This window comes from Alligator mississippiensis, chromosome 3 (genome assembly GCF_030867095.1).
Source record: "Alligator mississippiensis isolate rAllMis1 chromosome 3, rAllMis1, whole genome shotgun sequence".
Taxonomy (NCBI): Eukaryota; Metazoa; Chordata; order Crocodylia; family Alligatoridae; genus Alligator; species Alligator mississippiensis.
In genome coordinates, this window is record NC_081826.1 from 190,301,135 (window position 1) to 190,324,372 (window position 23,238).

The window sequence follows — 23,238 nt, forward strand, 5'->3', positions numbered from 1 at the left end:
AATTAACTGTTTTACTTCCAAGTGATGCATAGGCATCTTTCAGTTGAGAGGGTTCAACCAACCACATTTATTCTCTGGTAGAATATTGGCAAGCTATTTTGGAAATTATTTTTGATTTGCTAAATCTGTACGGAATAGAAAACATATCCCTATCAGGTTCATCCTACAATGGGAATTTTTTTAAATATGTGGTTTCTTGGGAAATGTAACCTTATGATAAAAGAACATCTCTAACAAATGATCTCAAAAGAAGTTGGTGTTTATTACCTGGACAAATATATTTAAAAGGAAATTATGGGCACATTATCAAGAAGAGTATTATCTGAGCCTTGAAAGCTGCCAGCTATGATTCTTGATTGTACTCAAAACACTAGTAAAAAAAAATGTGACAGTGATTATTTTAGATGTTTCTGCAGAAGAGTGTGTGAGGTAAGAGAAGGCAGAGCTATAGTCAAAGAATATTATGTTGGATTTTTGAATGTGATAGATACTACTGGTGCTGGAAAGACATATGCCTTCCTGCAACAGTTAAAATAAATGGGAATCTTACTCAGTGCTTTGAGCGGTCAATACTACAAAAATGGGGCAAATGTGAAAAGAAAACACCATGGAGTTCAAAGAGAATTCAAGACCCTAACAAGAGCATTTTTTGTCCCATGCAGTGCACATTTTTTGAATCTCAAATTCAATGATGCTATGAATTGTTGCACAGTTGTGACATTTTTTGATGTAGTTCAAAGTATTTGTACTTTTTTCTGTGGCCATGCTGCAGTGCTGGGTTATAATGAACGAACATGTGATCCACCTGTTTCCAGAACTTGTATGTGAAACGAGATGGCAATGTTGAACTGATATTCCATATATTTTGCTAGAAGAGTCTTAGAAGCCTATGATGCTTTATTTTCAATTTCAGTGATGCACATCTTAAAGGACCCACCAGAACCAAAAACTTAAAGAAATGCCAAGGAGCTGCCTCACAAAATCTGTTGACTATAAATTTTTGTGCAGTATGGTACTTTAGAATCATATCCTTTATGAAGTCAATGCCACAAGTAAAATGCTTCAAGAAGCTGAAGCAGATATCAATCAAACTATGCATCCTTTCAGGGCTTTGAAGGATTTCATTGTAAATTACCATTGTGAGTAAGGGATTCACAAGTGCTATGTATCAAGCGCCAAATGCTTTGCACAAGAGCCATACCGGTATAGACCTTCTTGAGCAAATTTTCAGAGGACACGAAACTGAGAACGATTGCAAACATGTTGGAAGACAAGAGTACATTTCAGAAGGATCTAGACAGATTGGAAAGCTGGGCTGGAGCTAACAGGAGAACGTTCAATGCTGAAAAATGCAAACTGCTAAACCTTGGGAGGAATGATCAAAATTACAAGTTCAAAATTGGGGATACTTAGCTGGATGGCAGCCCTACAGAAAGGGGTCTTGGAATCATGGTAGATCATAGACTCAATATGAGTCTACAGTGTGATGCAGCTGCATGAATGGTATATACAGTTTTGGGATACATCAATAGAAGTGTATCCCTTTGGCCTGGCACTGGTCAGCAGCAGCAAGGGCCAGGTTCAATTTTGAGGTACTAAATATATTTTTCCTTGGCTTGAGCCCCAACCCAGACCACCTGGGAAACACTAAATGAACAACTAGGGTATCCCACATAAAAACTCCCTTCTCACAAGCAGTGTAAACACAAAAGACAGATTTATAATAGAAAACAGGAAAACACCAAATGCAGTTTAAAACACTACTACTTACAAGACACAGTTTATAGGTTGCACTGCACCAGGGGAAGCTGCTACAGAGCATGGTCCTCCTGCGGTGCAAAGGGCCCCTCATTGCTCTTGAAGGAATGGTAGCGTGCCAACGTTTGCTCCTACAGAGAGGCTGTATGTGTATGTGGGGAGTGATTGCAGCTCCAGACAGCATGCACACACCCTAAAATTTTTGGGCTGGATTATATGGCCTGCTGAAACAAAAACTGCAGGGAAGACTCCAAAAGGAGCCAGGTTGATTGATTAATGGCTACAGCCAGCCCAACCACACAGCTTGACTACAGCAAAAGACCATCAAAAGAAACAAGGGGAAAGACCAGGTCTATTCGCTAGGCCTGAGCTGCAGGTAGTTTGGGTCACAGCTCCACTAGGAGCAGAAAGTTGCAAACCTCAACCCTGGCCCAAAACTGGCAGAATTAGAAATTCCTAGGCTCCAACCCTGTTTAAACTGCCATGCCTAACTCCTGGCCAGTAAATCCAAGGAACCAATACCCTTTTTCCCAGTATTAATCTCTTAAAACCTCAAAAGAAAAGTAAGTTGGAAGAAAAGAAGACAAGAGCACTGGGACAATTCTCCCTCTCTCCCTTCTACCTGAGCTTCCCTTTTTGCTAGCTGCACTGCTTCTCCCTTGGAGGAGACTTCACTCTTCAGCAGCCCCCAGGAGCTTCTCTCTCCCCCCACCCCCCAACCAGCCTAGCTCACCTTGTATCCCTTTGCATGACATCATCCTGGCTTTGTCCAGTCAGGGAGCACTGGGCTCCAGTTCTTCTCCCAACCAATAAGCCTGAAGAATCCTATACTTCCCCTGGTCAATGAGGCCAGAGGGTTTTACATATTTTCCTTAGATACAGACCCCAGCTTGCCATGTGCTGAGCACATGGCCAAAACACAGGGGCCATCTTGCTCACTTGAAAAACATACACAAAAAACCACAATATACATCCAAGTGTGTGTGTGGGTATTACAGAAGCATAGGTACAAGACATGGGAGGTAATAATGCTTCTCTGCTTGATGCTGATTAGCTCTCATCTAAAGTACTGCATGCAGTTTTGGGCTCCACACTTTAAAAAGCACAAGGAGAAGCTAGAGAGGGTCCAGAGTCAGGTGGCAAAAATGGTAAGGCCTTTGGAAGGCAAGTCATACTAGAAGAGGCTGAAGGAGCAGGCATGTTCAGCTTGTGGAAAAAATGCTTAAGAGGGGACATGATAGCAGCCTTCAACTATCTGAAGGGCTGCCAAAAAGAAGGCGGCGAATATCTTTTCTTTCTAGCTGCAGAGAGCAGGATGTGGACCAATGGCTTGAAGCTGCAGTAAAATAGGTTTAGACTGGATATTGGGAAAACTTCTTCACTGTTAAAACAGTGAGGCAATGGAATAGACTGCCTAGGGAAGTTGTGGAATGTCCATTGTTGGAGGTATTCAAACAGAGGTGGAGAACAATGGTCAGGGATGATCTGAGAGTAGCTATACCTATGCTCTACTATTGATATTTTCCATGCTTATGGGCTTTGCTGCTTGCCACATGGAGCTGGGAAGGAATTTTTTGCCCCTTCTGCTGCTACATGTGTCAGGATTGTTTTTTCCCCCCATCTTCCTCTGATGCATTGGATGTTAGTTGCACCCAAAGCTGGGGATTTTGACTGGGGTGGGCCAGTGCTCTTGTTGGAACTAAAACCCAGAGGTTTCTGGCTAGAGAGTCATGTCCTTCTGCTTAGGGTCAGACCAATTACCATACTGATATTTAGGAAGGAATTTTACCCCATGGTTAGTTTGGTACAGACTATGGGAGGTTTTATCTTCCTCTGCAACAAGGTGGCATGGCCCTCTTTCTTGGATCTCGTAAAGACTATTTTAATAACTATCCTAGCAACAGGACATGAGCTGCCATTGTCCCCCTGCTTCACCTGTGGTAGGTTAGGATGTTGTATCTTCTGGTTGCGTCAAGGTTTTCTGTGTAGTTTAGACACAAGAAATTAGACAATGGATTTGTATAGGATGGTTTGAACAGGAATGATCCTGTGTTAGGCAAGGGGTTGGACTAGATGAGAGTAAAAATTACAGCATGCATGCTGAATTCAGCCATCAGAGCCTCTCTATCTGGTCACTGTTCTACCAGAAGGTTAGACCCTTTAGCCCTGTTAAGCATGGCCATCGACCATGAGCTTGGCTCATCGCCACTGGACCCTACAGAACCCTTGCCCCCTCTGGACCCTATACTTCTGCTGCTGGACCCTGCGTGGCCCTGCTTCATCCACTGCCAGATTGTCTACCACCCCTGCTGGACCTTGCGTTGTACCTGCTTTGCTGGACCCTGCACCACTCCTACCTCCACCCCACCAGATCCTGTGCCTCTGCCCTTGCCATACTCCATGCCACCACTGTTGCCACAACCGTGGCTGCTCTTACATCTTAGGTTGCATCTGGCTAACTAGGAGCCCTGCTGTCCAGATCCAGCTTGGGGCCCCAAGTGAGCATGAAGATAAGCATAACAGTTAAGATAGTTTCTGCCAAGAAAACAATGTAAAATTAAGGGGATGTTTGATTATGAGGCCAGAAATGAACTGTTAACTAACTCAGAAAAGAACTATAAAGTCACTTTTTTCTATTTTTGTTCTGCATATTGCCATGTAGCCACTTGAAGAAGGATTTTTTACAAGTTAAGGTACACAATAAGCTATTCAGGTTTTTGTATGACGTCTCAGAGACTTCATAAATGCTCTACATCTTTCCAATAAACTTCCAAGTTTTGACAGGCAACATAAACATGGAATGTATGTAAAAGTTGACTGGAGTTAATATGTAAAAATTAGTGTTTGTCTTTCCCCCCCCAAATATATCTATGACACTCGTGAGTCCATAAACCCAGTATTTGTATGTGCTGCAAGTGGAAAATGCAGTTTTGTTCACAATTTAAACTTCAAAGACATATTTACATCCTATAGGCTAGGGATAGGCATTCAAAAAACCTGAGCCTGAATTGATTTAATTTTTGCAGGTTAGTCTAACCTGGCTAGACTGAACTGGTTTGTAACTGCACAGGCATCCCCTCTGGACTGAGGAAATGCAGGTACATGCCTGCAGTGGCTCAGGTTAGAAGCCAGGGGGTGCTAGGGCAGCCCTCCCTCCCCTTCTATAGGGCTGAGCTGGGGTGGGGCATGGTCAGGCCCCAGCAGGAGGCTCTGATTTTGGAGGGTGTGGCAGCATGAGTCCGTTGCCAGACCCGCTGGTCAAACCCCAAGCCCCTAGAGCTTGTACTAACCTGGTCCAGAAGGGGCCCGGGTCAGGAGGTGATTGGCACTTACCGGGACGGGATCCTGGGCTGGAGCCACGCGCGGTGCAGCCACGCTGCTTTATGAGCTCCCTCTGGGCTTGGATTGGCTGTGCATGACTGATTGATGTCAGCCTGGTATGCCACCGTGGGAGATTTAAAAGGCACTGAGGGAGGGGAGGAAGCTTGCTGTTAAAGCCTGGGGGCAGGAGGCTTGCCCTGGCCAAGGGGGATGAGGAGGTTAAGGCCCCGGTGAGAATCCACTTTGAGTCAGAGAGAGAGCCAGGAGGCTGTATGCCTTAGTGAGAGTTATATGACACCGAAGTTAGAGAATGGCACTATAGAGGAGGTCTTGTTTAGTTGTAGTTTTTTTTCTTTATTTATTATACAATAGTTACATGGGAAAGGAAGGTAGGGATATAAGTCTAGTCAAAGGGGTTCAGTGATCCTCATTGGCCTACCTGTAAAAGGAGAAACAACCCTGGATAGGGAGATTACTTCTGAGAACACCGTAGGGACTTGGATAAAGCGGCTTGCAGTTGGCATCAGCAGTCAGAGGTCAAAAATCATCGTCTGCAGTGGCTGGCAAGTGGACAGAATGTAGGGGAGGTGGATCCCCACAGCAGCCTTTGGTGCTGTGAATAAAGCCTGGATGGGGACCCAGATGAGTTTACACTGAACTCCTCTTCTATAGTTTTCACTAAGATGTGGCAGGTGAGTCAGGGATAGGGTCTTGTGCGGGTGGTTTTTGTCTCTCCAAATCACAGTGCGGCCAGAGGTGTGACAGAGGGGTTCCCCCCCCTCGCTGCTCCTGACCAGCCCAGCAGGGAGTTGATAACAGAGCATTTATAAGCCCATCAGAAAACAAAAGCCTCTCTGATTATTTCAAGCTCTTCTTAAACAACCCTTTCCAAGGAAGGAGTGGAGGGACGGCATTACCAGATGCATAAATGATGCAAGCCCCTGGAGGCTGGGGGGGCACGGTGACCGCCCGCAGGCGGGGGTGTGGTGGCGGTGAGCAGGGAGCTCCTGCAGGCAGCCGCGGCAGTGTCGGTGGCAGCGGGGGGAAGTTGTCGAGTGCCAACCAGTGGTTAGCAACCACCCACAGACGCGACTGGTGGTGTTGGTGCTGAGGGGGGAAGGGGTGGCAAGTGGCAACCTCCCACAGGCCAGCAGCGCTTCTGTCAGGGGGTGCACTGCCAATCTCAGGGGGTACATGTGCACCCACGTGCACCCCCTACACATTGCCAATGACCAGCTGACCTGCTGATTAGCTCGAAAAAGCCCTAAGCGGGCACTGTTCTGTCTGCCTTTGTACTGTCTGCCTTACACAGAAACCTTTCAGCATTAGCTAGCATACTACATGCTGGCTATAGTTCGTGGTGTGGGAGTGGGGAATCCCTGATGTGGGGGGGAGCAGGAGGAAGCGAAGCAGATGCTGCTGTGCCTGCTGTCACTGCTGGAGCACTAGCAAGGGAGCAGAGGGGTGGGGCCATCCCTGTTCTGGAGCAGAGAGCCCCACCCAGGACTGCAAAGCATCTGGGATGCTGGGGAACTCTGGTTTAAGTTACATCAGGAAGGGGTCTGGGACAGACATTGCATAAACTGGTTTGACCCAAATCAATTCAACCAGGTTTATCTCACACCGGTTTCAGCCATTTTGAAACTGGTTTATGTGCACTGAACATCTGTTCTGTTACAGGTTTAAACCAGTTTCTGATCACTTAAACAGGTTTATGTGTAATGTCTGTCCCTAGCCATAATGGTTAAGATCTGGGTGATGGCTCTTTCTTGAATTCAGTTGAAAAAAAAATGGTGGGGAGTATTAATCTAAATGATGCCATCCACAAGTTGCTGTCTATTAAAGCATGAAATATGAAATTCACTGAGGATACTAGTTGATAGTCCCAAATCTTGGTGAAAAAAATGCTTTCTTGGACTGGTTGTTCATTTACTTTGCTTTATACTTGCTTACTTACACTCTTTTAGCATCTTATTAGGGAACTGGCTAGGAAGCTAATGGTGGGGGGGGAGGGTGAAAAAAGTATTAAAAATAAGCTGAAGTCAGACTATTTTAGATGTGCCGAAAATCAAAATGCAGAAAATTCTTACCATTAAATATCATACTTACAAAAATTTTCAGGATAATTTATTTGACAGTGCTCTTCCAGTAAACTGAATTTTATAAAATTGAATCTTTTCAAACCAATTCAACTCAACATTTTTCCTTTTAAATGTAGTTATACTCATAAAAATGGTTATGTTTTTGCGCTCTTCTACTCACCATGTCTGCTCTTTGTGATTTTTGTCCATTTAATTTCTTCTTCTCTGGCAAAAGTACATTTTCCCTATTCTTTTTCTTCCTTTTATCCCAGTTTCTACAGCCAACTATTTTGTAGGAGTGTGCTGGCCTAAATCTCATCTTTCACACTGTTTACTGAATTGCACTTGCAAAATCCTTATTAATGGCAATGATGCATACACCAAGGATAAAGAAGTGTGAGTTACATATCTTATGGTGAGATTGCGGCAGTGTTGCTTAGAAAAAATCCTTTACACTCTGAAGCTTTGCAAAATTGATCTTGTAATTGTTGCATGACTATACATTTAAAACCTACAGTACTATTTTAGAGTCATTTTGAAATACAGAACCTCCATATCAGTTTGGACAACTTGGCAAAAGAATTATTTTCACTCTTTTTGGGTAGGAATTACTTTAACAGCTAACCATAGGATAATATGGGCGGTAAGATCTCAATAGAAGGCTTATAGATGTAGGTAGGGTGGCTTTATTCCTATTTTGCTCTAGCTCTGCCTCTTAACACTCCATGTTAATTTCATATCCTGTGTTTAAATAGCTGATCAACTTCCTTACTAGAAATGTGATAAATGCCTTTGCAGTTAGTCTGTGAGGCTCAGATCCTCAAAGGTATTTCAGTTCATGTCAGTGTTAATTAAGTGATTAGGTATCTTTAGCATCTCAGCCCAAACTCCTGGGAATAAGAACCGTCTTTATTCTATTGACATGCCTCTGGCACTCTATGCATATGCACAAATGCAAAATACTGCTGCACAAAGCACTTTCCTGGATTATCACCATCTTTTTGTATCCCTTTGCTGGCTCCCCTTTACCACTATGGCAAGTAGAAATTACTGGCCCTACAATTTTGAAGTAGTTTACCATCTGTTCCTGTCTAATCTATAACAGGGCTCCAAGACACCAACCTGTATCTTTGTTCCACATAGATTCCAATTTTGACTCCATATTATTAAAGTTTTCCATTAAGCACTTTTGTGCTTCTTTCATGCTGCTCCACATGGGTGACTGGTGCCCCTCCAGCGACCAGTCAGCGACCGAGGGAGGGTGGTCTCCCGCGGCCAATCTTGCTGTCCAGGAAGCGGCCACGGCACTTCATCTGGCACTCCCACTCTCTGACTGGCGTTCTTGGGGGGGGGGGCACCAGTGCTCTCAGGGGGTGCACGTGCACCCCATGTACCCCTTACATGTCACCACTGCTGCCCCACATACATGTGAGGAGTTACCTTTAAATACTGAAGAATCTCAGTATCCTCCTTCAAAACTTATTTAAAATTCTACTTTTTCATGATGATTACAATAATCTCCACCATGATTAGGTCGATAGTTTTACAATGGCCACTCTTTTTCATGCTTATCTGCATCAGTCCATTGTTTCCTTTTGCTTCTCCTAATGTGCTTTATTTTTCCTTGTGCTGTTAGCATGTAAACTCTTTAAAGTACAGAGAACTCCTTGGTATGTGTTTGTAAGGCACCTAGTACATTGAGTCCAAATGAGTCCCTAGTTTTTAGGTACTAGCTATAAAAATAATAATGATGATGATGATGATTTTTACTCTGGTAGCAGTGGGCTGTCCATGTGTGATACAGGTTAGGACTTGTATGGGTGCCAGGGCACTCCTTTAATCAAGGGAGTTGCATCTGTTTCTTTGGTGGCCAACCTTTTCCATTACACCTGAGTACTTTGTAGTCAAGAATCAGGGCCTTAGAATAAAATTCTAACTATAATCTTTCAACCCTCTTGAAATCAATTGACTTGAAATGCATGGATTTAACTAAGGCTGGACTTGGATTGTGATATGGAAATATCTGAGGTGGGTCATGAAAAGCCCCAAAAAGAGTCTGTCCAGATTTTCTCTCAGTTGTACATCTTTGTAACCCCCAAGAAGACAGAGGTCCCTTCCATAATATGCTTCTGACAAGCAGTAGGTGTGTTGCCTGAAACTCCTCATATTAGTGGGTTTGAGTTCTGTTATATTTTTGTTGAAAATTTTATAGTCTGGCTGAACACTTCCAGCAGTGAAGTGGGATATTAAACCAGGGTTGTGTGTGTAAGAAGATCATGCTTGATATAGGAGGTCATTTGGACTCTTCAGTGCCCTAAAAAACAGTTGCTAATTCTATCAAGGCAGGTTTTTTGGGTTTTTTGGGGGGGAGGGTTGGTTGTGTTTTTTTTACTAGTTATGGAAAAAGGGGCAGCTCAAACTGTTAAGCTGTGTGAGAACTGTGAACTTGGTAAGCAAGGATCATTTGTCTGTAGTTGTCAACAAAGCCTTGTTTCACTAGGAACAATAACCACACAGGTTTGTGAGAAGTGTTATGTGCAAAAGCATTAATCAGTAAGCAGCTTGAGCCACACTTGAAATCTCTTTTACATAGTTATTTTGCTCTTTAGGACTGTTGTTCTTATGTGTCAGTTGGCACAGTCTGAAAAAGAAGTTCATCAGTATGCTGTGTGGCTCCTTACATAGAAAGCTTGACTCAGTCTTATTTTGTTTTTCAGTTGTTCTCTTTAATCAAATTTCCGCCATTTATAGGCCTGATTATTGACTATGTTTAAATACAGCAAAGTGATTAAATGATAATGATCTTTGTTTGTATCCAACATGACAGATTTTCCAGCTTCACGCATACTTCAGCAGTTTGGATTAGTTAAAAAACCAAACAAGACTTTATCGTAGGGCAGTCACAAATGGGGACTTCTAACAACTGGCTGGCAGATTCATTTGGAGCCAACAGAAAAAGGCCTGGCTAAATTCTTTCACCAGGTTTGGGTCTTGCCAAAAAGACAGTATACAGTTCATAAAACTCCTTCAGCTTAGTTTTGGTATAATTGTTATTGTTTGGATAAAAATCCTGGAAACGATTTTACGGAAAGTTCACTGTGGGCTTGACATACTGCAGATAGAGTATATTTGAGGTTTATTTCCCCTAATTTCCATATAAGCTATAATATGTATGTTATTGGCATAAGAGGTTCTTTTGGCAGTGGTTATTTCAGATTTCTTTTTACTTTCACTTGTCATGCTTCAAATTTAACTCAGCTCCTGAGCATAAATGATCCATATGACACGCAGGTTTTCACATTTAATGTCACACAACCCACAAATGTGATTCTAAAGAAATTATCTTGAACGTGAACTCTGTGCTTCTTTTCTTTCTCCTTTTTTTTTTGTTTTTTTAAGTTAAAAAATGAAAGCCAGAGAAGCTAGCAAACATACAGATCCACAAGGCCAGAACGCCCCAGGCAACTTACAACTGTCCCTCAAGAGAATTAGGCCTGGTGCCAAAATGGATCTGCTTTTATATTGGAACTCTAAAATCCCTCAAGAGTATTAGGCATAATGCCAACATATATCCATTCTGTGTTAGGATTTAATTTAGCTCTTGTTATATTCAATCTCTCACCATGTTCCAGTGCTTTTAGTTTATGGCAATTAGTTTTTATCCAAAATACAGTATACCAGAAAACTCCTATCAAACAAAATACCTATTTATAAACTTCCAGATGCCAAATTCTCTTCTGTTAGACTGGTACAACCCTAAAGAAGGCAATGGGTTTTGTTGGTCATGGGCATATGCTATTTTTCTGCTTCACTCTGTGAACAGGTTGCAATAGTAGAAAACATCTGAAACCTCTGCTCTGCTGGAGGCCTGCAGCTGCCAAAGTGGGCAGTAGTAGCTGCAGAGGAGACACAGACAGGCTGCAAGGAGATCATATACTGATTCAGTAAAACCACTAGGCAGCTTCTAGTCATGAGACTCTTAGGCTAGGGACAGATTTTCAAAAATCCTGAGCCTGAACTGATTCAATTTTTGCAGGTTAGTCTAACCTGGCTAGGCTAAATTGGTTTGTAACTGTACAGACAGCCTATCTGGACTGAGCAAATGCTGGCACATGTCTGCAGCAGCGTTCCCTCTAAGCAGTGCAGCATGCGCGGCCACACAGGTGTGCCTGGCTGCGTGGCATGAGCACAGCTGTGGACACCACACAGCTTAGAGGGAATGCTGGTCTGCAGTAGCTCAGGCTAGAAATTGGCGGGGGGGGGGGGAAGTGCTAGAGCAGCCCTCCCTTCCCTTTCAGGGTGCTGAGCTGAGGGGGTGTGGCCAGTCCCCCACAGGACGTTCTGAATAGGGAGGGATTCCCCCCCACACTGCCACTGTTGATAACAGAGCGTTGAGTTACAGAGCAGGGTGTTACACAGGGAGTTGTTAGCATTTATCAGCCAATCAAACAAAAAAACAGCCTTCAAGCTCTTCTTAAACAACTTTTTGCAAGGAAGGAATGGAGGGACATTACCAGCTACCTTTTGATTAGCTCCAAAAAGCCCTAAGCTGACACTGTCCTGTCTGCCTTTCTCCCACCTCCCACAGCAGGGATGGTAGCCAGCATGTGGTATGTAGCTAATGCTGAAAGGTGTTTGTATAAGGTAGAGGGCAGGTAAGAATCCCTGCTTGAGTAGGGGGTAGTGAGGGAAAGGAGGAAGCCAGGCAGATCCCACTGTACCAGCAGTCTCTGCTGGAGCTGAAGCCAGGGAACAGAGGGGAGGGTCCAGCCCTGCTGGGCTGGAGCACAGAGCAGAGCCTCACCCAGAGTTGCAAAGCATCTGGGATGCTGGAGGACTCTGGTTTAACTTAAACCAGGTCCCACATGGCCCCATCCCCCACCAGCTCCTGCAGCCCTATCCCCCTGATGGCTACCCCCCCACCCCAGCCTCTGACACTTAAAAAAAAATTCCTCTACTCACCCCAGGGGCAGCACAGGGCAGCGGGGGGCAGCAGGGCCTGGGCTAGGGCCACTGGGGCTGTCACCCTGCCCTGCACTGTTTTGGGGGCCCCAGTGACCCCAATGGCAGCTGAAACTGCTGGTGAGTGCCAGGGTTCTTTTTATTTCCCAGGATGCTGGGGTTGGGGGACAGGGATTGGGGTGGTTTGGAGGGCTGGGGGGGATGGGGCCTGGTGGGTCAGTGATAGGGGGGCTTTGGGGGGCAGGCAGGGGGTGGGGCTCAGAGAACAGGCGGGGGGTGTGGCTGGGCAAGGCAGGGATCGGGGCGGGGGGCTTGCCAGGCAGGCGGGGGATGGGGCCAGGTGGGGAGGGAGTGGGGAGGGGGCTAGAGGAGCGGTCAGGGCCAGCAGGGGTCCCCCCCATGGTCCCCTCCCCCCATCTCCAGCACCCCCACCCCTTACTTACTGCACTGGAGCCTGGGTCCAGCTCCCTGATGGCACACTGCCTCCCCTGACACCTTGAGTGGCAGTCTGTTATTTTCTGTACACCTGTTTTAGTTGTCTCTGTGCTTATTTAATCTACCAAATGCCACTTTCACAGAGGCTGGCACTCTGTTACTGCACATGCAGCCCTGTGCATGTGAATGGTTACATATGTGCCCAAAAATATAATACCAAGCCAGGTGCGAGTAATAATAAATCTCATAGCCTAGGCCAGTGGTTCTCAACCTTTTAACACTCTATGAACCCCTTGTTGGACTCAAGGCACCCCCCAGAAAATGCCAGCTGTTAGCTTTCATTCACTTTTTGATTATGGAAAAATAAAACAGCAATTCTTCTTGTGCAGCTAACTAAAGAAGACCACAGTACATCAGAATGTTTTGACACTATGGATTCCTATTTGAAATCTCTTGATTAATTTTGTGAAACACATATAGGTGTTTTCACATCTAATAGTGCTAGTATTGTGTGGCACCCTGCAGTACCCTTGAAAGGATCTCATGGCACCTGAGTCACGTCACTCTGTTGGGAATCATTGGTCTAGACATTCAGAAAACAGAATGGCACCTATTATGCTTCTGGACATTTTTTCAAACATAAGAACAGAATTTTTTCAACTTTAACTCTAAATTTGATCAATTCATGTAATCCTGACATGCAAGCTTTTGGGTCCATTGGATGACAAATGAAAATGCTGGGTTTCTAACAGTCAGCTAACCAAATATTAAGTTGTCATTGTTGTGCTTCCTTTTATGAGTATTAGAAAAGATCATTATGAATGAGACAAGTTGCCCATGCATTTTAATAATACAAATAATATATAATACTACTAAATGTGCCAGTTTCATATGTGCCAGATGCAATCCTGCCAAATATTTTCGTTTAAATACATTGCTGTTTGTAAGAGATAAAGAAGGAAGATGAAGGAGGAGAGCAAGGACATTCTGTTGTTATTTATGTTTTGACGAACAAAGACCACCTGGCATTTCTGTTTATTAGGTTACCTTAACAATTGCCAAGGCAATTTGTTTGCAATCAAGGACTCTTATGTAAAGACAGAAGAAGAGAAGTAACTTTCACAGATTGTTAACAAAACAGCAATTGAACTAAGTATGTTATCTTACAAGTCCTGAGCATTATGGTATGATAAACTGCTTGGCGAGGGTGATAGCATTGTACTGGAGGACAAAGCCATACATAGGTCTTGTTTTGGTGTTGCAGTTCAGTATTTTGAGCTAAACGGATGTTGCTAATATAATAGGAATTGGGTATCCATGATTCTAGTATAACTCCATTGTCATACCTGATTTTACATTAGTAGGAGAAGAGAATCAGGTCCATCGTGCAAACCACAATTTTTGTTTTTATGCAAGTTTCAATCCAGCTGCTCATTTCAACTGTTGTATTTATTCTACCTGGAAACAATTCATTTTAAAACATTTTAAAACATCTTGTCACATAGCATACTCAGTACACAAAGGGCAAGATGTCAAAAAAAAGTTCAGTTTTGGCTTACCTATGCTTCTCACTGGGTGCATCTATATGTGCTATTAATTCACAGTAGGCTTACTGTGGAGTGAAGCCTTCCCAGGAGTATGTTTACACATGCTGTCTCTTGGAAGCAGATTTGCTCCCAATGGGAACAGCCTTGTGTAGGGCTGTTTCTGACCTGCTCTGCCCCACTGCCACAGCCGGGGGAAGCTCCAGGCTTCTCCAGGTGCTAGCTTAGCGAGGGTCATAGGGCCAGGAGAGTTCTGCCATCTGCAGCACCAGATGTCTCCTGGCCCCATGCACATCGGGAAGGGACCTGAAGTACATGGGACTGGGAGAATGCTGCCCCTGCAGCAGGCAGAGCTTTCTTGGTCCCATGCCCATTGGGACACACAGCTGCCAACAAGACCCCTGCTGGGCAGGGAGTTCCCAGCACCCACCTGCTCCCCAGAGCAGCCAGCTCTGTGTGGCACAGAGCTGCTCCAAGGGACAGGCAGGGGCTGCATTCTCATCCCCTGCTCACTCTCCGGAGCTGCCAACTGTGCGCTGGGAGCCAGGATGGCGGCAGAGAGCTTCCTAGTCCTGGCACCGATTGGCTTCCAGCTCCTGGGGGGTGCCGAGAAGCTGAGCAGTGCCAGGACCAGGGACAGAGAGTTCCCTGTCCCCTGTGGCCCCCTGCTGCCTAGGCTGACTGGAAGCAAAAATTTGATCCTAATCAGTGTTTATACAAGTCTTACTGCACAGTATCTATTGTGAAGTTAGTTTACTACCTGTATTTACAGGTCATAGCTAACTGTTCAGTAGACTAATTTACTGCACAATAAATGCTGTGCACGTGTAGACTCTGATGCTTTACTGCATCTTGTGTAGATACACCCACTAAAGCTTATAGTTTTATCACTGATGTCTGTTCAGGAAGAACAGAGTTAGGTGTACTCTGAATCGCTTCAAAATATCTACAGATATAGTTTTACAATATATATTTACTGTATGAAAGTGTCTTTGCTTTATATATGAAGAGTAACATTTTCAAAATCTCATAAGTAGCTTAGTCTTAGACTTTAGGGATTTAGACACTTATGGGGCTTAAGAGCTTTAAAAAATTTACCCTATATGGGATGGCAGTGTTCTAGAACAATTTTTATTTAACATATAAAGTAACAAACTGAAAATAATATAAAAAAACTATACCTCATTATAAAGATAACTTTAAAAAGTACAAAGAAAAAAGAGGGGATTGAGTATTTTTATTATAGACACTTTAAAGAATGATCTTTTAGTATTTACTTAAATTTGTCCTTGAATTCATTTAGAATTCATGTGGTGTTCAATATCCATATTCTACTGTCATTACTGCTTTTTGACATTATTAATGGGAAATTTGCTTTGGAAGCCAAATATAATGCATGGGTAGATAAAATATATGTTAATCTCTCTGTGATAACTTGTGATATCTCTAATGACTGGCTTCTGAGGACAGTACAACAGTTCAGCTGTAATGTATTTGATCTAAAGTGTATTTTTATTGAAAATTACTGTTTGGTCATGTATTAATAAGTCTTGAGTTGTCTTGAAAGTTATGGCTAATCAAACTAACTTCTCTCATTAATCAGCATTCTCAGAACATATATTGCTTTAAAAATACCCACTTAGCATTGGTGTCAAGTAATTAGTGAACGGTATAATCTAACAAGATCTGTAGTGTTTCTTATTAACCTTTTGCTTCTTTTGGCAGCACAGAGAGGACTGTGTGGGTATTCGTTTAGAGTGCATAGCTTGAAGATGAGCTGACTTCCAAGGAAAGGAAAAGATTTTTAAAAGAATGTATATAATAGTGTACTGGAAACCCTACCCCCACTGGGAGTTTGATGCCTGTAGGAATACCGCTGTTTCCATAAGGAACTCCTTTCTTGGCATACTGTGGAACAGGTGCATTACCTGGTGCTACTATGTGCTTGGTTTGGGGTGGCATTAAAGTGGATATGGGCAGGGTAGTTTTTGCTAAAAACATCCACAAGCAAGATTCTGCAGTCTGTGGAGTGGTAACTCTCCAGGTGAAAACAACAAATTGAAGTGTTAGTGGCAGAGGCATAGCTAGCTATTGTATGCCCTGGACAGAGTCAGGGGTGAAAGGTGACCGTGCTGAGTGAAGGGGAAGGGAGTAAGTCAGGGGGAAAGGCAAGTGGGGATGGCAGAGTCTTACTTGTCATGGCATAGCCTCACTCAGGGCCCGGAGGCTTCTGCCATCTACATTCCCCTCTTCAGCTTCACTCCTCTTCCCCATGGGACACAGTGCTATTGCAACAGCTGTGAGGTTAATCCTCTCACACTCACTGCTGAATTGTATGTGGAAGAAAGCCTGAATTCTATGGGGCCTGTGAACGGGTCAAGCAAGTTAGCCCTACACAGCAGGGGGAAGGAGAGTGAGGCTGACAAGGGAAATTCTGCCACCCCTCTGCACAGCTGGAGCCTCCAGACCCCGCATGAGCCCATGCCAAGCTTAGCTGCTTGTGGGAGGGACTCTGATCAAGCAGGCCTGACTGGGACATGCATGTGAGTTACCACACCTGCCACTGATCCATGGCTAATGTGGCTGACCAAGTTCTTTGCAGCCAGATGGGCTGCTGAAAGCACCACCCACCTCTTTTACACATACCTGCAGCCTCAGTCTGTAGGCATGCCTTCACACAGCCTCGGTCTGTTCTGGCAAGCCCTACATTCATAGCTCTCCCTGGTTCTCTTGACTTCTGAACTGGCTTTGGCTTTTCCTGGCCGTAATCTTGGTTCTCTTCTGGAACTCAGTGCTGGTTCTGCTCCCTCTGGTTTCCTGGCATCCTGACTTGGCTTGGTTTCCTTGACCCTGATCTTGGATCTTTCCTAGACTCAGCACTAGCTCTCTGACCTATGGGTCTTGACCTTGGCTTGCATCTTGGACTACATCTCTTGTATCTCTCTTTCAGCTCTGATAACCTGTACCCCTGCCCTGCTAACCTCCTAGTTGCCTACCAGGGCCTATCCATGGGCCTGGCCGTCTAGGTCCCAGCCAAGCCCTCACGGCTTGCCTCCCTTCTAGCATCCCTTTGCCTTGATTCCAGTGCAGCTCCCCTGCATCCCCTGTTAGCACCTTGAGCTCACCACCCCCTTTAGGTGTCCCCTTGTTACACTACTGGTTAGTCAGATGCAGGAGGAGGAACCTCAGCTGTGCCCCAGATGAGATGTTATACCATCATTTGATCCACATTGGACTGAGACTCCTGTTCTAACTTCACTAACCACCTATTTCTGTCTGTTTTGACCCGGTTCAAAAGCATCTTCCCAGCTTCAGCACCGTATTCTTCCTTTCTACTCCAACTGTCTCCAGTGCTTGGACAGACTTCTCCCTTACCTCCTATCCCCAGCTACCCCACTGCCCTAAGTGCAAACTCCTGTCCTGTTCTCATTCTCCTGTTCTCATTACTTTTCCAGCCCACAACTCTAGTCGATTAACACCACATATAATTCTTTACAAGATACACGACTGTCTTATCACCTGCCCCTCACTAGCACAATCATACTTTCTGCCTACTGCCAACTACAGTAATATCTGCCCTCTTCTTGCAGCTTAATTAATATCCAGAGAGACTCTTACTTGCCTTCTTGTAACAGCTTCAGCATCCTTTTGTTCCATTTTCTATCATTATCACCTCCCCATCCTTTATCATCTACCGTATGACCTTCCTATTCCTGTACTTATCATAACTGTGTAGGGACAGACTCTTCTTTATATATGCAAAAAATGTCATTTTCTAAACCTGTTTCATGTATTGAAAGCCTTTTTGCCAATAAAAATTTGTAGAAAGAAAAGAATGTATAGTCATTCTCTGTCAAATCCATATCATGGAGGTCCACTAATACCCTTATTAAAACACTAACATTAATGAAAGTACAATGTGTATTGTGAAAACTAGGGCTATGTACAGATGCTTAGTTTCTAGAGTGAGAGTCCTTGCTCTCTCAGGAGAAACGATGAGTTGTCAGATGTTCATAACCTTTCTCTCATAGTAAAAGTGGCCACTCAGGGAGAAAAATAGCTCCCTTTGTCTCCTCGTGCAGGGCCAGGAAGAGTGTATGTTAGCCCCAGACAAGCAGGGCCTGAGTGCTTTGGGCTGGAAAAGCCCAGCACTGAAGCACTTAGGGGGTATGTTCTGCTCCTGGCTTTTTCAGTGGCCCAGGGTCCACTTAAGACAGACGAGAACCAGCTGACCTGTGGCCCTGTACCTGGGTAACCCTAGCTTCCCCAGTGCAGACTACAGCACTTTGTTCTGGAAAGCATAGCTCTCTGGTCTCCAATAGAAATTCAGTTTTTCTTAGAGTTGCCATTCTTCTAGAAGAAGCCACAAGTATACAGATGTTCAGGCTTTTTCTTTCTGAGTAAAATTGCTTCTCCAGGAGAAAAATAACCTGGGAACCACTAGGGTTAAATCACCACCTAGAGGGTTTCCCCGGGAAGAATGAATGTTTGTACATGTTGTGGCTTCTCTTAGCAGGGAACATAATCCTCCAGCATTATCTGTCTCCCCTCCAGGGGCTGTGTGTTGCTTGTTTGACTCTGCTGCTCCAGCAGGTAGCAGAATACGCCCTCTTCAAAATCCCCACGTTGTGCTGCAGGAAAACACAGGCTGACCATGGGCAGTTTGGCTCACCTCATCATGGCTGCCCTGTGCATTGCTGTCATCTGTCACCAGGCAGACTAAGGGAGTCTGCAGAGCTTGCTGAGATATGTGCACAGCCATCCCCCTTGCCCCACCCCCAACCTGGCTGCACAGTGTCAGCACTGCAAGTTCTCCAATCTTCAGGGCCTCAGAATATTAATGTCCATATGCTACATGTGGAGCTATGTGGCTCTGGGTAAATTTCTTTACCAGGAGAACAAACCTGGGAGAATTCTCCCAGATAATTTGTATGTGTATATGCAGCCTCTGTTACGCCTTTATATGCAACCAGTAGTGTATTTCTGAATTACTATAGCATGAGTTTAGCTGAAATGTAAAGATGCATTCCTATATTTATATGATATACTACCAAACTGCCTGTCAAGAATGCCTGGGGGGGAGAGGGGGTGGGCAGGGATGGCGTCCCTCCACCCTGTGCCACCGCCTCCTCCCAGGAGTGGGGGGGAAGCTTTCCCTGCCATCCCCTCTGTCCCCCTCCACCAGCACCCAGTGCCACCGCTGCCTCTAGCGCCGCTGGCCTTGCACCCCTTCAGCCCTGCTCCTTGGAAACTCCCCTGCTCCATCCCTTCTGTCCCTGCTGTTATGGTGGCACTCTGCCATCTCTGAACAGCAGGGCCAGTGGCAGGGCAAGGCCAGTGGCACTGGCCTCGCCCCCCTGCTCCATCCCCTTCATCATGGCAGTGCTCTGCACTCTGACTGGTTGTTTCACTAACCAGTCAGAGTGCTCCAAGAGTGCTACGGACAGACAGATGAACTAAGCCCTTTATTATATAAGAATATTTCAGTAGTTTCTTTCATACTAAGAAAAAAGGAGTTTTGATATTGATAAAAAAACTCCATTTACTTCTGCTGCTTAGTCCCTTATTTGAAATCAAGGAATTAATTTTTCCTAGTGTATAGCAATCACTGAAATTAAGTTCTGATTAGTAACACTATTTATGATGTCATCATTGTTTGGTGTAAAAGTGATTAGTGTCATCAGTAGAATGTTTGCAAGTGAGATGGTCACCAGCAGGAGCAGATGGACTCTTCAGATTGCTGATTTTGTGCAACTGTCAGAAGTACCAAAAGAAGGAAGAAAGAAAAGGAATACATTTTAAATATATATAGTTCTTACAGTAGATATATAATAGTTCTTAAACAGAATATTTCTGTGATGTGTCAAACAAAGGAAACAAGGCAAATGAGGACAACATTTATTGATTCATTTGAAATATGCTGTAATCACCCCAACTTTGGGCCTTGTCCAAAGTCCATTGAAATCACTACTGACTTCAGTAGATTTTGGATTAGGCCCTTTGTTTGAAAAAAAAAAATCTTGCCTAGAATGAATGCTGACCTCAGCTGGAATCAGGTGTATGAATTAATTCCTTTAGTTCTTTACATTTTTTTCCTTTGGATATTTTGAATTCTTCTTATAAAAGAAAAATATTTTTCTTACAAAATATGGAAGCTTTAAAGAAGTTTAAACTTTTATTTATCTCATGGCATGTTCTGTAGTGAGACTGAATTAAATAGGGTTGACACGTCTGAATGTTGAGACATTTAACTAGTAAAAAGACTCTCACTGCTATTTGAAATGTGGAACACTTTTGAGTTAGACCCAAGAAATGTTTATAAAACAAATAGAACAAAACAGATCGCGGGATGGTTAAGCAGTATTAAACCTTTTAACCTGTGCCACTGGTTCAGATTCTGCCCAGACTGGTAGTGACCAAAAGGTGCTTTTTGTCTCATGGTTGTTTGGTGGTTAATATGCTAGGTCATTCTTCTTTTTCCTCCGCTTCTTCTGTGCCTTGTCTTTCATGCGGCCTCTTCAACAACCCAGTCATAGGTGCTGTGTAAGGTGGGGAAGGGGGGCACATGTTCCCCCCCAAATTTGACTGCTGCCACTGACTTCTGCAAGCGGTAGCCACTGGCACCCCTCCCCCCCCCCCTTGCTGCTGATGCACCCCAAGCCCCCGCTTGCCACTGCCGACACTGCTGGTGGCAGCTGCAGGCGGTCCCTGTTCGCCACTCACTGCCACCAACACTGATGCTGCTGGCTGCGGGCAATCCCTGCTTGCCACCATGGTGCCCCCCCCAGTCTCAGGAGGCACCAGTCATTCATGAACCCAGTGTTTTTCTTTAAGTGTAAAGCTAAAAATTGCAATGTTACAGGAATGTCCAAATGGAATTAGTCATTTTTTAGCCTTTGTGGAGAAGTCCTACAAAATTTAGTAGAAAATAGAAAAAGTCTATAAAATTTAATAAAAAAATATATCCGCACTATATAGAATTCTAAAAATGGCTTAAAAACAGAGAAAATGGTCCATATTCAAATCTGTAGGTCTTTAGAGTAATTTCTATGGAAACCTATTGGTTTCATTTCAATGAAATATTTTTATATATTTTTTTCCATAAGAAAGTCTTCCTTGAAATGCATACAAAAAAAAGGAAGGTTAATTTACCGTTTAGAGACAAACTGCCAAATATAAGTAGCATATTAAAAAGTAGCAATAACATTGTAAATAGACAAGGGAAGTAATATATAGAAGATGTCTTATTATTCTCTGCACACTAAAAAGCTTCATATTATTTTGGAACAGATCATGACAACTTTGTATAAAAAGGAAACTAATAAAGAATGGGTGAAGGACAAAGATCCTGGCATCTTAACTGCACGCATTTCTTGCAATCATATTCCTTTTATGAATTATTATAATTAAAACTCAGGAAGTATGTTTAGCAAAATACGCAGGAGCTAGGGTGTAATATAGCTTACTGGTTCAAATGAGTTTTATTGTAGTAGGTATGTTGCTGTTTTTAACTTAGTGTAATAAGCTTTACTGTAGTTTGAATCACCTAACAATTATTTTGGCCTGTCTTCTCTAGAGAAGTTGGTTAAAATATCTCCACTTATTATCCAAGTATGAAATAATTTATGTGGAGGGACTAAATTTATATGCCCATGACTAACAAATGCAAATGTTAAATGCAAACCTGCTTTAGTTTGTACAACTGAATCATTCACTGTAGCTGACTTGTGGCATATCTACAGGCATGCAGCACTGTATTACTGTAGCTGCTTCTTGCTGCATGTTTGGTGGCAAAACAGTAGTCACAGAAGGGACAGGTTTAGGCCAAGATTCAGTACACAACTGGATCTTTTGCATTAAAGTAAGAAAATATTATAGCAGGGTTTTCTCCATAAATAGCAAGGATATTACGTATCTTCCTCAGATCTATTGTCTGCCTGCTTTTTTGGAAACTTACTATTTCTGTTTTTGATTTTTAGTTTTGCTCATTTTTATGCCTGCTCTTCTTTAAGATGCTCATGGTCATTGTCATCGCTGTGTCCCCCATAAGGTGTTGTTGTTATTGCACCAAAAATGTGCAACTGCAAATTATAGAACCATCTAGTGACTGCACAGTGCCTGTAGCAATATCTCTTAAGTACCTGTCATACGCCTTCAGTATGTCTCTCTTTGCTTGAAATATGTCTGAATTATGAATATTAATGAATATTTTTCAGGTGCTATTTGGATCTATTCAAGATTTGACAGTACAACTTTGCAGTGGTCCTCTATCTATACAAGCATTGTGACAGTCAGGCAGGCAAGTGTAGCACCTGTACAGACCCATATTACTGCTTGGGATAGAAATGATAGCTCTGCATATATCCAGGTCAGTGCTTGCTCTTTGTCCATAACCACATATAAATCTCAGCTGCTGTTGCAGCACCAACCTTGGGAAGAGGCTTCCTTTGACAGACCCAGTTAAATCAGATAAGGTAGGGGGGCAGTGGGATGCTTGAACCTTGGCTTGCTTTCATCTCTGTTGCTTTTTCTCTTTCCTTCAATCTTCTCTCCATTCTCACTGCACTCCTAGTACTTCCCTTCCATTCCTGCCTTTGTTTTTTAGGCAAACACTACAAGTACCATTGTTTGAAATACATAGATTACATTATATGGCTATGGAAATAGATACATAGATGCAAATAAGATGTAGCAATAATGTAAACTATCACTGTGTGTATAGCTGAAAGCCTTATTTATATGAGACGATAAAGATTTTTCCATGCAATTGTTTTGTGATTTTATTTCCTATGAGAACTAAGTGAATTGAAATAAATTTGGGTGTAGGACCTGAACATGCATGTGTGGGTGGGTGCGTGCAGAGTTGTAGTAACTATCCAAGAGAAGCATTCTCTTCTGCCCATACCAACTGGGCAGAAGAGAAATACTGCTGATTGCTCACCTTGTGCTGCAGAAAGACAGTGAGAACCAGGTTTGGATTTGTGTAAATTACATCCTGGCCTACTTTACAGAGAGATTGGAGAGCTGTGCCTCCCTAGGGAGAGCTCTAGGGAGGTTTGTGCCTGGAGGAGTTCACAAGCTGCAGCATCCCTTAGAAAGAGACAGCCAGCTTACTCACTAGACATGTCTAATGGATG

At 43.6% G+C, this 23,238-nt stretch overlaps 1 protein-coding gene across 1 annotated transcript in view; it reads left to right on the forward strand.

Moving 5' to 3' along the window:
- The window catches only part of GLIS3 (GLIS family zinc finger 3), a 345,944-nt gene that overhangs the window by 21,502 nt on the left and 301,204 nt on the right, over positions 1–23,238 (forward strand). The gene's annotated exons all lie outside the window — the stretch shown is intronic.